Genomic DNA, 12,953 nt, shown 5'->3' with positions numbered 1-12,953 from the left:
GGATCAGCGGCAGATCTGGGGTGCAAGAACCGACGGGGCATCTCATACCTAACAAAATGTACAGATAGTGATCACTATAGTGTGACATCACTGTGTGTATTATCTCTGTACTGTGACATCACTGTGTGTATTATCTCTGTACTGTGACATCACTGTGTGCATTATCCCTGTACTGTGACATCACTGTGTGTATTATCTCTGTACTGTGACATCACTGTGTGTATTATCCCTGTACTGTGACATCACTGTGTGTATTATCCCTGTACTGTGACATCACTGTGTGTATAATCCCTGTACTGTCACATCACTGTGTGTATTATCCCTGTACTGTGACATCACTGTGTGTATTATCCCTGTACTGTGACATCACTGTGTGTATAATCCCTGTACTGTCACAACACTGTGTGTATTATCTCTGTACTGTGACATCACTGTGTGTATTATCCATGTACTGTGACATCACTGTGTGTATTATCCCTGTACTGTGACATCACTGTGTGTATTATCTCTGTACTGTGACATCACTGTGTGTATTATCCCTGTACTGTGACATCACTGTGTGTATTATCCCTGTACTGTGACATCACTGTGTGTATAATCCCTGTACTGTCACATCACTGTGTGTATTATCCCTGTACTGTGACATCACTGTGTATATTATCCCCGTACTGTGACATCACTGTGTGTATTATCCCTGTACTGTGACATCACTGTGTGTGTTATCTCTGTACTGTGACATCACTGTGTGTATTATCCCTGTACTGTGACATCACTGTGTGTATTATCCCTGTACTGTGACATCACTGTGTGTATTATCCCTGTACTGTGACATCACTGTGTGTATAATCCCTGTACTGTCACATCACTGTGTGTATTATCCCTGTACTGTGACATCACTGTGTGTATTATCCCTGTACTGTGACATCACTGTGTGCATTATCCCTGTACTGTGACATCACTGTGTGTATAATCCCTGTACTGTGACATCACTGTGTGTATTATCCCTGTACTGTGACATCACTGTGTGTATTATCCCTGTACTGTGACATCACTGTGTGCATTATCCCTGTACTGTGACATCACTGTGTATAATCCCTGTACTGTGACATCACTGTGTGCATTATCCCTGTACTGTGACATCACTGTGTGTAGAATCCCTGTACTGTGACATCACTGTGTGTATTATCCCTGTACTGTGACATCACTGGGTGTATTATCCCTGTACTGTGACATCACTGTGTGTATTATCCCTGTACTGTGACATCACTGTGTATAATCCCTGTACTGTGACATCACTGTGTGTATTATCCCTGTACTGTGACATCACTGTGTGTATTATCCCTGTACTGTGACATCACTGTGTGTATTATCCCTGTACTGTGACATCACTGTGTGTGTTATCTCTGTACTGTGACATCACTGTGTGTATTATCCCTGTAGTGTGACATCACTGTGTGTATTATCCCTGTACTGTGACATCACTGTGTATAATCCCTGTACTGTGACATCACTGTGTGTATTATCCCTGTACTGTGACATCACTGTGTATATTATCCCTGTACTGTGACATCACTGTGTGTATTATCCCTGTACTGTGACATCACTGTGTGTGTTATCTCTGTACTGTGACATCACTGTGTGTATTATCCCTGTACTGTGACATCACTGTGTGTATTATCCCTGTACTGTGACATCACTCTGTGTATTATCCCTGTACTGTGACATCACTGTGTGTATAATCCCTGTACTGTCACATCACTGTGTGTATTATCCCTGTACTGTGACATCACTGTGTGTATTATCCCTGTACTGTGACATCACTGTGTGCATTATCCCTGTACTGTGACATCACTGTGTGTATAATCCCTGTACTGTGACATCATTGTGTGTATTATCCCTGTACTGTGACATCACTGTGTGTATTATCCCTGTACTGTGACATCACTGTGTGCATTATCCCTGTACTGTGACATCACTGTGTGTATTATCCCTGTACTGTGACATCACTGTGTGTATTATCCCTGTACTGTGGCATCACTGTGTGTGTTATCTCTGTACTGTGACATCACTGTGTGTATTATCCCTGTAGTGTGACATCACTGTGTGTATTATCCCTGTACTGTGACATCACTGTGTATAATCCCTGTACTGTGACATCACTGTGTGTATTATCCCTGTACTGTGACATCACTGTGTGTATTATCCCTGTACTGTGACATCACTGTATTATCCCTGTACTGTGACATCACTGTGTGTATTATCCCTGTACTGTGACATCACTGTATTATCCCTGTACTGTGACATCACTGTGTGTATTATCTCTGTACTGTGACATCACTGTGTGTATAATCCCTGTACTGTGACATCACTGTGTGTATTATCCCTGTACTGTGACATCACTGTGTGTATTATCCCTGTACTGTAACATCACTGTGTGCATTATCCCTGTACTGTGACATCACTGTGTGTATTATCCCTGTACTGTGACATCACTGTGTGTATTATCCCTGTACTGTGACATCACTGTGTGTATTATCCCTGTACTGTGACATCACTGTATTATCCCTGTACTGTGACATCACTGTGTGTATTATCCCTGTACTGTGACATCACTGTATTATCCCTGTACTGTGACATCACTGTGTGTATTATCTCTGTACTGTGACATCACTGTGTGTATTATCCCTGTACTGTGACATCACTGTGTGTATTATCCCTGTACTGTGACATCACTGTGTGTATTATCCCTGTACTGTGACATCACTTTGTGTATTATCCCTATACTGTGACCTCACTGTGTATTATCTCTGTACTGTGACATCACTGTATTATCCCTGTACTGTGACATCACTGTGTGTATTGTCCCTGTACTGTGACATCACTGTGTGTATTATCCCTGTACTGTGACATCACTGTGTGTATTATCCCTGTACTGTGACATCACTGTGTGCATTATCCCTGTACTGTGACATCACTGTGTATAATCCCTGTACTGTGACATCACTGTGTGTATTATCCCTGTACTGTGACATCACTGTGTGTATTATCCCTGTACTGTGACATCACTGTATTATCCCTGTACTGTGACATCACTGTGTGTATTATCCCTGTACTGTGACATCACTGTATTATCCCTGTACTGTGACATCACTGTGTGTATTATCTCTGTACTGTGACATCACTGTGTGTATTATCCCTGTACTGTGACATCACTGTGTGTATTATCCCTGTACTGTGACATCACTGTGTGTATTATCCCTGTACTGTGACATCACTGTGTGCATTATCCCTGTACTGTGACATCACTGTGTGTATAATCCCTGTACTGTGACATCACTGTGTGTATTATCCCTGTACTGTGACATCACTGTGTGTATTATCCCTGTACTGTGACATCACTGTGTGTATTATCCCTGTACTGTGACATCACTGTATTATCCCTGTACTGTGACATCATTGTGTGTATTATCCCTGTACTGTGACATCACTGTATTATCCCTGTACTGTGACATCACTGTGTGTATTATCCCCGTACTGTGACATCACTGTGTGTATTATCCCTGTACTGTGACATCACTGTGTGTATTATCCCTGTACTGTGACATCACTTTGTGTATTATCCCTATACTGTGACCTCACTGTGTATTATCTCTGTACTGTGACATCACTGTATTATCTCTGTACTGTGACATCACTGTGTGTATTATTCCTGTACTGTGACATCACTGTGTGCATTATCCCTGTACTGTGACATCACTGTGTGTATTGTCCCTGTACTGTGACATCACCGAGTGTATTATCCCTGTACTGTGACATCATTGTGTGCATTATCCCTGAACTGTGACATCACTGTGTGCATTATCCCTGTACTGTGACATCACTGTGTGTATTATCCCTGTACTGTGACAACACTGTGTGTATTATCCCTGTACTGTGACATCACTGTGTGTATTATCCCTGTACTGTGACATCACTGTGTGTATTATCCCTGTACTGTGACATCACTGTGTGTATTATCCCTGTACTGTGACATCACTGTATTATCCCTGTACTGTGACATCACTGTGTGTATTATCCCTGTACTGTGACATCACTGTATTATCCCTGTACTGTGACATCACTGTGTGTATTATCTCTGTACTGTGACATCACTGTGTGTATTATCCCTGTACTGTGACATCACTGTGTGTATTATCCCTGTACTGTGACATCACTGTGTGTATTATCCCTGTACTGTGACATCACTTTGTGTATTATCCCTATACTGTGACCTCACTGTGTATTATCTCTGTACTGTGACATCACTGTATTATCCCTGTACTGTGACATCACTGTGTGTATTGTCCCTGTACTGTGACATCACTGTGTGTATTATCCCTGTACTGTGACATCACTGTGTGTATTATCCCTGTACTGTGACATCACTGTGTGCATTATCCCTGTACTGTGACATCACTGTGTATAATCCCTGTACTGTCACATCACTGTGTGTATTATCCCTGTACTGTGACATCACTGTGTGTATTATCCCTGTACTGTGACATCACTGTATTATCCCTGTACTGTGACATCACTGTGTGTATTATCCCTGTACTGTGACATCACTGTATTATCCCTGTACTGTGACATCACTGTGTGTATTATCTCTGTACTGTGACATCACTGTGTGTATTATCCCTGTACTGTGACATCACTGTGTGTATTATCCCTGTACTGTGACATCACTGTGTGTATTATCCCTGTACTGTGACATCACTGTGTGCATTATCCCTGTACTGTGACATCACTGTGTGTATAATCCCTGTACTGTGACATCACTGTGTGTATTATCCCTGTACTGTGACATCACTGTGTGTATTATCCCTGTACTGTGACATCACTGTGTGTATTATCCCTGTACTGTGACATCACTGTATTATCCCTGTACTGTGACATCATTGTGTGTATTATCCCTGTACTGTGACATCACTGTATTATCCCTGTACTGTGACATCACTGTGTGTATTATCTCTGTACTGTGACATCACTGTGTGTATTATCCCCGTACTGTGACATCACTGTGTGTATTATCCCTGTACTGTGACATCACTGTGTGTATTATCCCTGTACTGTGACATCACTTTGTGTATTATCCCTATACTGTGACCTCACTGTGTATTATCTCTGTACTGTGACATCACTGTATTATCTCTGTACTGTGACATCACTGTGTGTATTATTCCTGTACTGTGACATCACTGTGTGCATTATCCCTGTACTGTGACCACACTGTGTGCATTATCTCTGCAATGTGTCATCACTGTGTGTATTATCTCTGTACTGTGACATCACTGTGTGTATTATCCCTGTACTGTGACATCACTGTGTGTATTGTCCCTGTACTGTGACATCACCGAGTGTATTATCCCTGTACTGTGACATCATTGTGTGCATTATCCCTGAACTGTGACATTACTGTGTGCATTATCCCTGTACTGTGACATCACTGTGTGTATTATCCCTGTACTGTGACAACACTGTGTGTATTATCCCTGTACTGTGACATCACTGTGTGTATTATCCCTGTACTGTGACATCACTGTGTGTATTATCCCTGTACTGTGACATCACTGTATTATACCTGTACTGTGACATCACTGTGTGTATTATCCCTGTACTGTGACATCACTGTATTATCCCTGTACTGTGACATCACTGTGTGTATTATCTCTGTACTGTGACATCACTGTGTGTATTATCCCTGTACTGTGACATCACTGTGTGTATTATCCCTGTACTGTGACATCACTGTGTGTATTATCCCTGTACTGTGACATCACTTTGTGTATTATCCCTATACTGTGACCTCACTGTGTATTATCTCTGTACTGTGACATCACTGTATTATCCCTGTACTGTGACATCACTGTGTGTATTGTCCCTGTACTGTGACATCACTGTGTGTATTATCCCTGTACTGTGACATCACTGTGTGTATTATCCCTGTACTGTGACATCACTGTGTGCATTATCCCTGTACTGTGACATCACTGTGTATAATCCCTGTACTGTGATATCACTGTGTGTATTATCCCTGTACTGTGACATCACTGTGTGTATTATCCCTGTACTGTGACATCACTGTATTATCCCTGTACTGTGACATCACTGTGTGTATTATCCCTGTACTGTGACATCACTGTATTATCCCTGTACTGTGACATCACTGTGTGTATTATCTCTGTACCGTGACATCACTGTGTGTATTATCCCTGTACTGTGACATCACTGTGTGTATTATCCCTGTACTGTGACATCACTGTGTGTATTATCCCTGTACTGTGACATCACTGTGTGCATTATCCCTGTACTGTGACATCACTGTGTGTATAATCCCTGTACTGTGACATCACTGTGTGTATTATCCCTGTACTGTGACATCACTGTGTGTATTATCCCTGTACTGTGACATCACTGTGTGTATTATCCCTGTACTGTGACATCACTGTATTATCCCTGTACTGTGACATCATTATGTGTATTATCCCTGTACTGTGACATCACTGTATTATCCCTGTACTGTGACATCACTGTGTGTATTATCTCTGTACTGTGACATCACTGTGTGTATTATCCCCGTACTGTGACATCACTGTGTGTATTATCCCTGTACTGTGACATCACTGTGTGTATTATCCCTGTACTGGGGCATCACTGTGTGTATTATCCCTGTACTGTGACATCACTGTGTGTATTATCCCCGTACTGTGACATCACTGTGTGTATTATCCCTGTACTGTGACATCACTTTGTGTATTATCCCTATACTGTGACCTCACTGTGTATTATCTCTGTACTGTGACATCACTGTATTATCTCTGTACTGTGACATCACTGTGTGTATTATTCCTGTACTGTGACATCACTGTGTGCATTATCCCTGTACTGTGACCACACTGTGTGCATTATCTCTGCAATGTGTCATCACTGTGTGTATTATCTCTGTACTGTGACATCACTGTGTGTATTATCCCTGTACTGTGACATCACTGTGTGTATTGTCCCTGTACTGTGACATCACCGAGTGTATTATCCCTGTACTGTGACAACACTGTGTGTATTATCTCTGCACTGTGACATCACTCTGTGTATTATCCCTGTACTGTGACATCACTGTGTGCATTATCCCTGTATTGTGACAACACTGTGTGTATTATCCCTGTACTGTGACATCACTGTGTGTATTATCCCTGTACTGTGACATCACTGTGTGCATTATCCCTGTACTGTGACATCACTGTGTGTATTATCCCTATACTGTGACATCACTGTGTGTATTATCCCTGTACTGTGACATCACTGTGTGTATTATCTCTGTGCTGTGACATCACTGTGTGTATTATCTCTGTGCTGTGACATCACTGTGTGTATTATCCTGTACTGTGATATCACTGTGTGCATTATCTCTGTACTGTGACATCACTGTGTGCATTATCCCTGTACTGTGAGATCACTGTGTGCATTATCTCTGTACTGTGACATCACTGTGTGCATTATCCCTGTACTGTGACATCACTGTGTGTATTATCCCTGTACTGTGACAACACTGTGTGTATTATCTCTGCACTGTGACATCACTCTGTGTATTATCCCTGTACTGTGACATCACTGTGTGCATTATCCCTGTATTGTGACAACACTGTGTGTATTATCCCTGTACTGTGACATCACTGTGTGTATTATCCCTGTACTGTGACATCACTGTGTGCATTATCCCTGTACTGTGACATCACTGTGTGTATTATCCCTATACTGTGACATCACTGTGTGTATTTTCCCTGTACTGTGACATCACTGTGTGTATTATCTCTGTGCTGTGACATCACTGTGTGTATTATCTCTGTGCTGTGACATCACTGTGTGTATTATCCTGTACTGTGACATCACTGTGTGCATTATCTCTGTACTGTGACATCACTGTGTGCATTATCCCTGTACTGTGAGATCACTGTGTGCATTATCTCTGTACTGTGACATCACTGTGTGTATTATCCCTGTACTGTGACATCACTGTGTGCATTATCCCTGTTCTGTGACATCACTGTGTGCATTATCTCTGTACTGTGACATCACTGTGTGTATTATCCTGTACTGTGACATCACTGTGTGCATTATTCCTGTACTGTGACATCGCTGTGTGCATTATCTCTGTACTGTGACATCGCTGTGTGCATTATCTCTGTACTGTGACATCACTGTGTGTATTGTCCCTGTACTGTGACATCACTGAGTGTATTATCCCTGTACTGTGACATCACTGTGTGCATTATCCCTGTACTGTGACATCACTGTGTGCATTTTCCCTGTACTGTGACATCACTGTGTGCATTTTCCCTGTACTGTGACATCACTGTGTGTATTATCTCTGTGCTGTGACATCACTGTGTGTATTATCTCTGTGCTGTGACATCACTGTGTGTATTATCCTGTACTGTGATATCACTGTGTGCATTATCTCTGTACTGTGACATCACTGTGTGCATTATCCCTGTACTGTGAGATCACTGTGTGCATTATCTCTGTACTGTGACATCACTGTGTGCATTATCCCTGTACTGTGACATCACTGTGTGTATTATCCCTGTACTGTGACAACACTGTGTGTATTATCTCTGCACTGTGACATCACTCTGTGTATTATCCCTGTACTGTGACATCACTGTGTGCATTATCCCTGTATTGTGACAACACTGTGTGTATTATCCCTGTACTGTGACATCACTGTGTGTATTATCCCTGTACTGTGACATCACTGTGTGCATTATCCCTGTACTGTGACATCACTGTGTGTATTATCCCTATACTGTGACATCACTGTGTGTATTTTCCCTGTACTGTGACATCACTGTGTGTATTATCTCTGTGCTGTGACATCACTGTGTGTATTATCTCTGTGCTGTGACATCACTGTGTGTATTATCCTGTACTGTGACATCACTGTGTGCATTATCTCTGTACTGTGACATCACTGTGTGCATTATCCCTGTACTGTGAGATCACTGTGTGCATTATCTCTGTACTGTGACATCACTGTGTGCATTATCCCTGTACTGTGACATCACTGTGTGCATTATCCCTGTTCTGTGACATCACTGTGTGCATTATCTCTGTACTGTGACATCACTGTGTGTATTATCCTGTACTGTGACATCACTGTGTGCATTATTCCTGTACTGTGACATCGCTGTGTGCATTATCTCTGTACTGTGACATCGCTGTGTGCATTATCTCTGTACTGTGACATCACTGTGTGTATTGTCCCTGTACTGTGACATCACTGAGTGTATTATCCCTGTACTGTGACATCACTGTGTGCATTATCCCTGTACTGTGACATCACTGTGTGCATTTTCCCTGTACTGTGACATCACTGTGTGCATTTTCCCTGTACTGTGACATCGCTGTGTGCATTATCCCTGTACTGTGACATCGCTGTGTGCATTATCCCTGTACTGTGACATCGCTGTTTGTATTATCCCGGTACTGTGACATCACTGTGTGCATTATCCCTGTGCTGTGACATCACTTTGTGTATTATCCCTGTACTGTGACATCACTGTGTGTATTATCCCTGTACTGTGACATCACTGTGTGCATTATCCCTGTACTGTGACATCACTGTGTGCATTATCCCTCTGCGTGTTTCACAGAACAGAAGTGTCATCAATAATGGTCAATGGGAATAGAATCATTCTTGTACAAGATTGGATACAGCTATCATACAGACCTAACACTTTTCACAGCTGAGGGTTTGTTACAATGTTTCCAGGTTAGAAAATTCTCTGAGAACTGAATACATTGGTTTAAAATTTGCCTGTTTTTACGAGCAGCGTAAATAGCAGGTTACCTTTATTTTGGGGTCACTGGTAGAAGCCCTCTGACGAACTGCTTAGATGCCACAGTCAGTAGTGACCACAGCATCAAACGGGTTAAACAGTCAGGACTGGAATTAGATGGCTGTCGGATAATTCAGAACATTTGATAATGCAGCAAATATCAGGTCCTGGATGGGGAAGTTCACTGTGAGGATGAATAGTTACCCCTTCCTCCTTTTATACAAATCATCCCTGAAATGTGAGAAGCGTCTGATACAAAGAACAACATTCATCGAAAACACTTTTACAGACCATTATTCCGCCCATTTATCTTTTTTTGCGCTTTCGTTTTTTCCTTCCCTTCTTTGTTTTTTTTTTTTTTTTTTTGGGGATCTTTGAACGGTAAAAATGAACTGAATTGATTACAAATATGTTGATACCAAACTTGTTTACATTTTTATGTATATTTTAATGGTACAAAAAAAAAATCTGAATTTTGTAAAGTTTTGAGCCATAACTTTATTTTTCCACTTATGGAGAAGATGTGCAAGAATTTTGTTTTTGCGCACTGAGCTAATGTTATAAATGATACCATATTGGTAAACACATGTTTTTTTTTTTGCAATTTTGTGGGGAGGTGCTGCACCAAAAGAAAAAACATTTTGGCATTTTGATGTTTTTCCTCTTGATGATGTTTATTGTCTTAAGAGTTATAGTAGAGACTGAAAATCAAGATCTCCCAAGAATCACAGGTGTACCAAGATGGCGACGATGGGTGGTCCTCAATAGGACCCCAGCTCCAATGGCAGCCTATGGGGCCTCCCACGCTCTTTTCAGCTCACAGAGGATTTTCTAAACTGATACATTGTATTTTATTTCCGTTCACTTAGTGGACGATTTGTTACAAATAGGAATATTCGTTATCAGTCCATGACAACAAGCAGAGATCTTAAAAACGGTGAGAGACGAAAATACAAGGGCCCCAGATTCATCAGTTCTGCCGGAAAACTGCTTGGAATTCACAAAATTTTTGTGCAAGAAGTAGAGAAAGAATTCTCCATCTTTTATTGTTTTATATTCCACTTCCAACAACTTTTCGAGAAGTGATTAAGAGCTACTCCGGGAGGTGCCATGGCTGAAAAATTCATCATAAATTACACCACAAAAGTGGCATAAATGCCAACGGAAATGTCCTCCAGGCCCGGCACATGATTCTTAATAAATTCTAAGCATCTCTTCATCAAGACAGACATACAAAACAGCAGTTGGCCATTTTTGTACACCCAAATGCTGGGAAGAAGTATTGCAAAAAATTAACAAAAAAAAATAAAAGTTTAAAAATAATTAAAAATATATGTCTCTTTCTTGTATCTAACTGTAAACTAATAAAATATATATATATTTTTTTAAAAAATGAACATATTTGGTATCAAAATCTATCAAAACATTACGTATGACCAGTAAACACCATAAAAAAAACAATTGCTATTTTTCGGCCAAGTGACCTCTAAAAAAAAAGACTAAAGAGAGAAAAAAAAAGTATGATCACTAAAATGGTACAAAAAAAAAAAAAGCACAACTCAACCTGAAAAATATTGCAATAAGCATCTGGCTCCATTCAACAAAAATTAGAAAAAAATTTCAGTTTTAAAAAAAAAATCACTTTATCTCCAGGTCTTTTAATTTTTTTTTCAACTTCTGCAGACACATAAATGAGGAGTCGCTGTAATCTTACCGACCCCCAGAATAATGAGAGTGGCTCATATTTACTGCATGGGGAACACTGAGAACTAAATCCAAAAATAACATTAGTGGAATCGCTGCGATTTTTTTCTTGAATTCCTAACTAAGGCTGTGTGCACACGATGCGTTTTTTAAGCGTTTCCGCAGCGGCAATTCCGCTGCAGAAACGCATGGTAGAAGGTCTGCCATGTTCTCCAATGATAATCTGCATGTGCTGTGCACATGCTGCGGAAATTTCCGCTGCGGATTATCATTGCAGAAAAATACGCAGCACAACCAAATATTTTGCGGAATCGCGGCGTTTTCGCCGCCATTGACTTGCATTGAATCGCTTAATATCCACATCACTACATGTGCACAATTTTCTTTTCATTTTCCAATAAATTAAATGGCATCAAAACCTTCATCTCATCCCATCCTCCGAAATACAAGCCCCCCACAGACACAGGAAAAAGAAAAAGTTATGCTTCTTGGTAAAAACAGAAAAAAAGTAAAAGGGAGGAAAAGTTTCCTTACAGTTTAGTTTTTGGGACCAGATGTGAAAATGGAAACTTCTCCCCTGAAGGGAAGCGAAGATCGAGGAAGAGGAGCCGCAGTGTGCCAACACAAAGCAGCTACAGGCAGATGTAGCAGAGCCCTACTGTGCTGTGGGAGCAAGTTTACATAGGACTGCAGGTTCACATAGGACTGCAGGTAAACCTTCTGCACGATCACACAGCACTGGAGATCTCAGGTGGAAGCTCAGCTCTGCTGCATCGGGCTGTGTATGACCCAGGGGTCTGGTTATAGGGTCTCTGCCGCACTCACCGTCCAAGCTGGAGGTCTCTGTGCTCCGGGGATCTCTGTGCTCCGGGGGTCTCTGTGCTCCGGGGGTCTCTGTGCTCCGGGGATCTCTGTGCTCCGGGGGTCTCTGTGCTCCGGGGGTCTCTGTGCTCCGGGGGTCTCTGTGTGGCGGCGTCTGTACACATCCAGGGGCTCCTGAGATCTCTGCGCTCCGCTCCCTCCTCCCTGAGAAAGGAGAAGCCTCATCATCCAGAGAGAGGAAATCCACTCACCAGCTGTATCCAACCCTCATGTGTGATACTGTCTGCTGAGCCGTGTATCTAATCCTATCCTGTGTGATACTGTCTGCTGAGCCGTGTATCTAATCCTATCCTGTGTGATACTATCTGCTGAGCTGTGTATCTAATCCTATCCTGTGTGATACTGTCTGCTGAGCTGTGTATCCAACCCTCATGTGTGATACTGTCTGCTGAGCTGTGTATCCAACCCTCATGTGTGATACTGTCTGCTGAGCCGTGTATCTAATCCTATCCTGTGTGATACTGTCTGCTGAGCCGTGTATCTAATCCTATC

General features: G+C 41.7%; 1 protein-coding gene across 1 annotated transcript in view; it reads right to left on the bottom strand.

Annotated features, from left to right (window-relative positions):
* The window catches only part of GPBAR1 (G protein-coupled bile acid receptor 1), a 38,714-nt gene extending 26,085 nt beyond the window's left edge, over nucleotides 1-12,629 (bottom strand). Inside the window, exon 1 of the mRNA XM_073645708.1 lies at nucleotides 12,405-12,629. The gene's annotated coding sequence lies outside the window, so the exon portion shown is untranslated. The remainder of the gene's footprint in view (nucleotides 1-12,404) is intronic.
* Nucleotides 12,630-12,953: the final 324 nt, after the last annotated feature.

The sequence above is a fragment of the Phyllobates terribilis genome, unplaced genomic scaffold, assembly GCF_046119375.1.
Source record: "Phyllobates terribilis strain yellow unplaced genomic scaffold, ASM4611937v1 Scaffold_9__5_contigs__length_417890890, whole genome shotgun sequence".
In the NCBI taxonomy this organism is placed as follows: Eukaryota; Metazoa; Chordata; class Amphibia; order Anura; family Dendrobatidae; genus Phyllobates; species Phyllobates terribilis.
The sequence above is the reverse complement of the archived record's forward strand: the minus strand, read 5'-3'. Positions and strand labels throughout refer to the sequence as shown.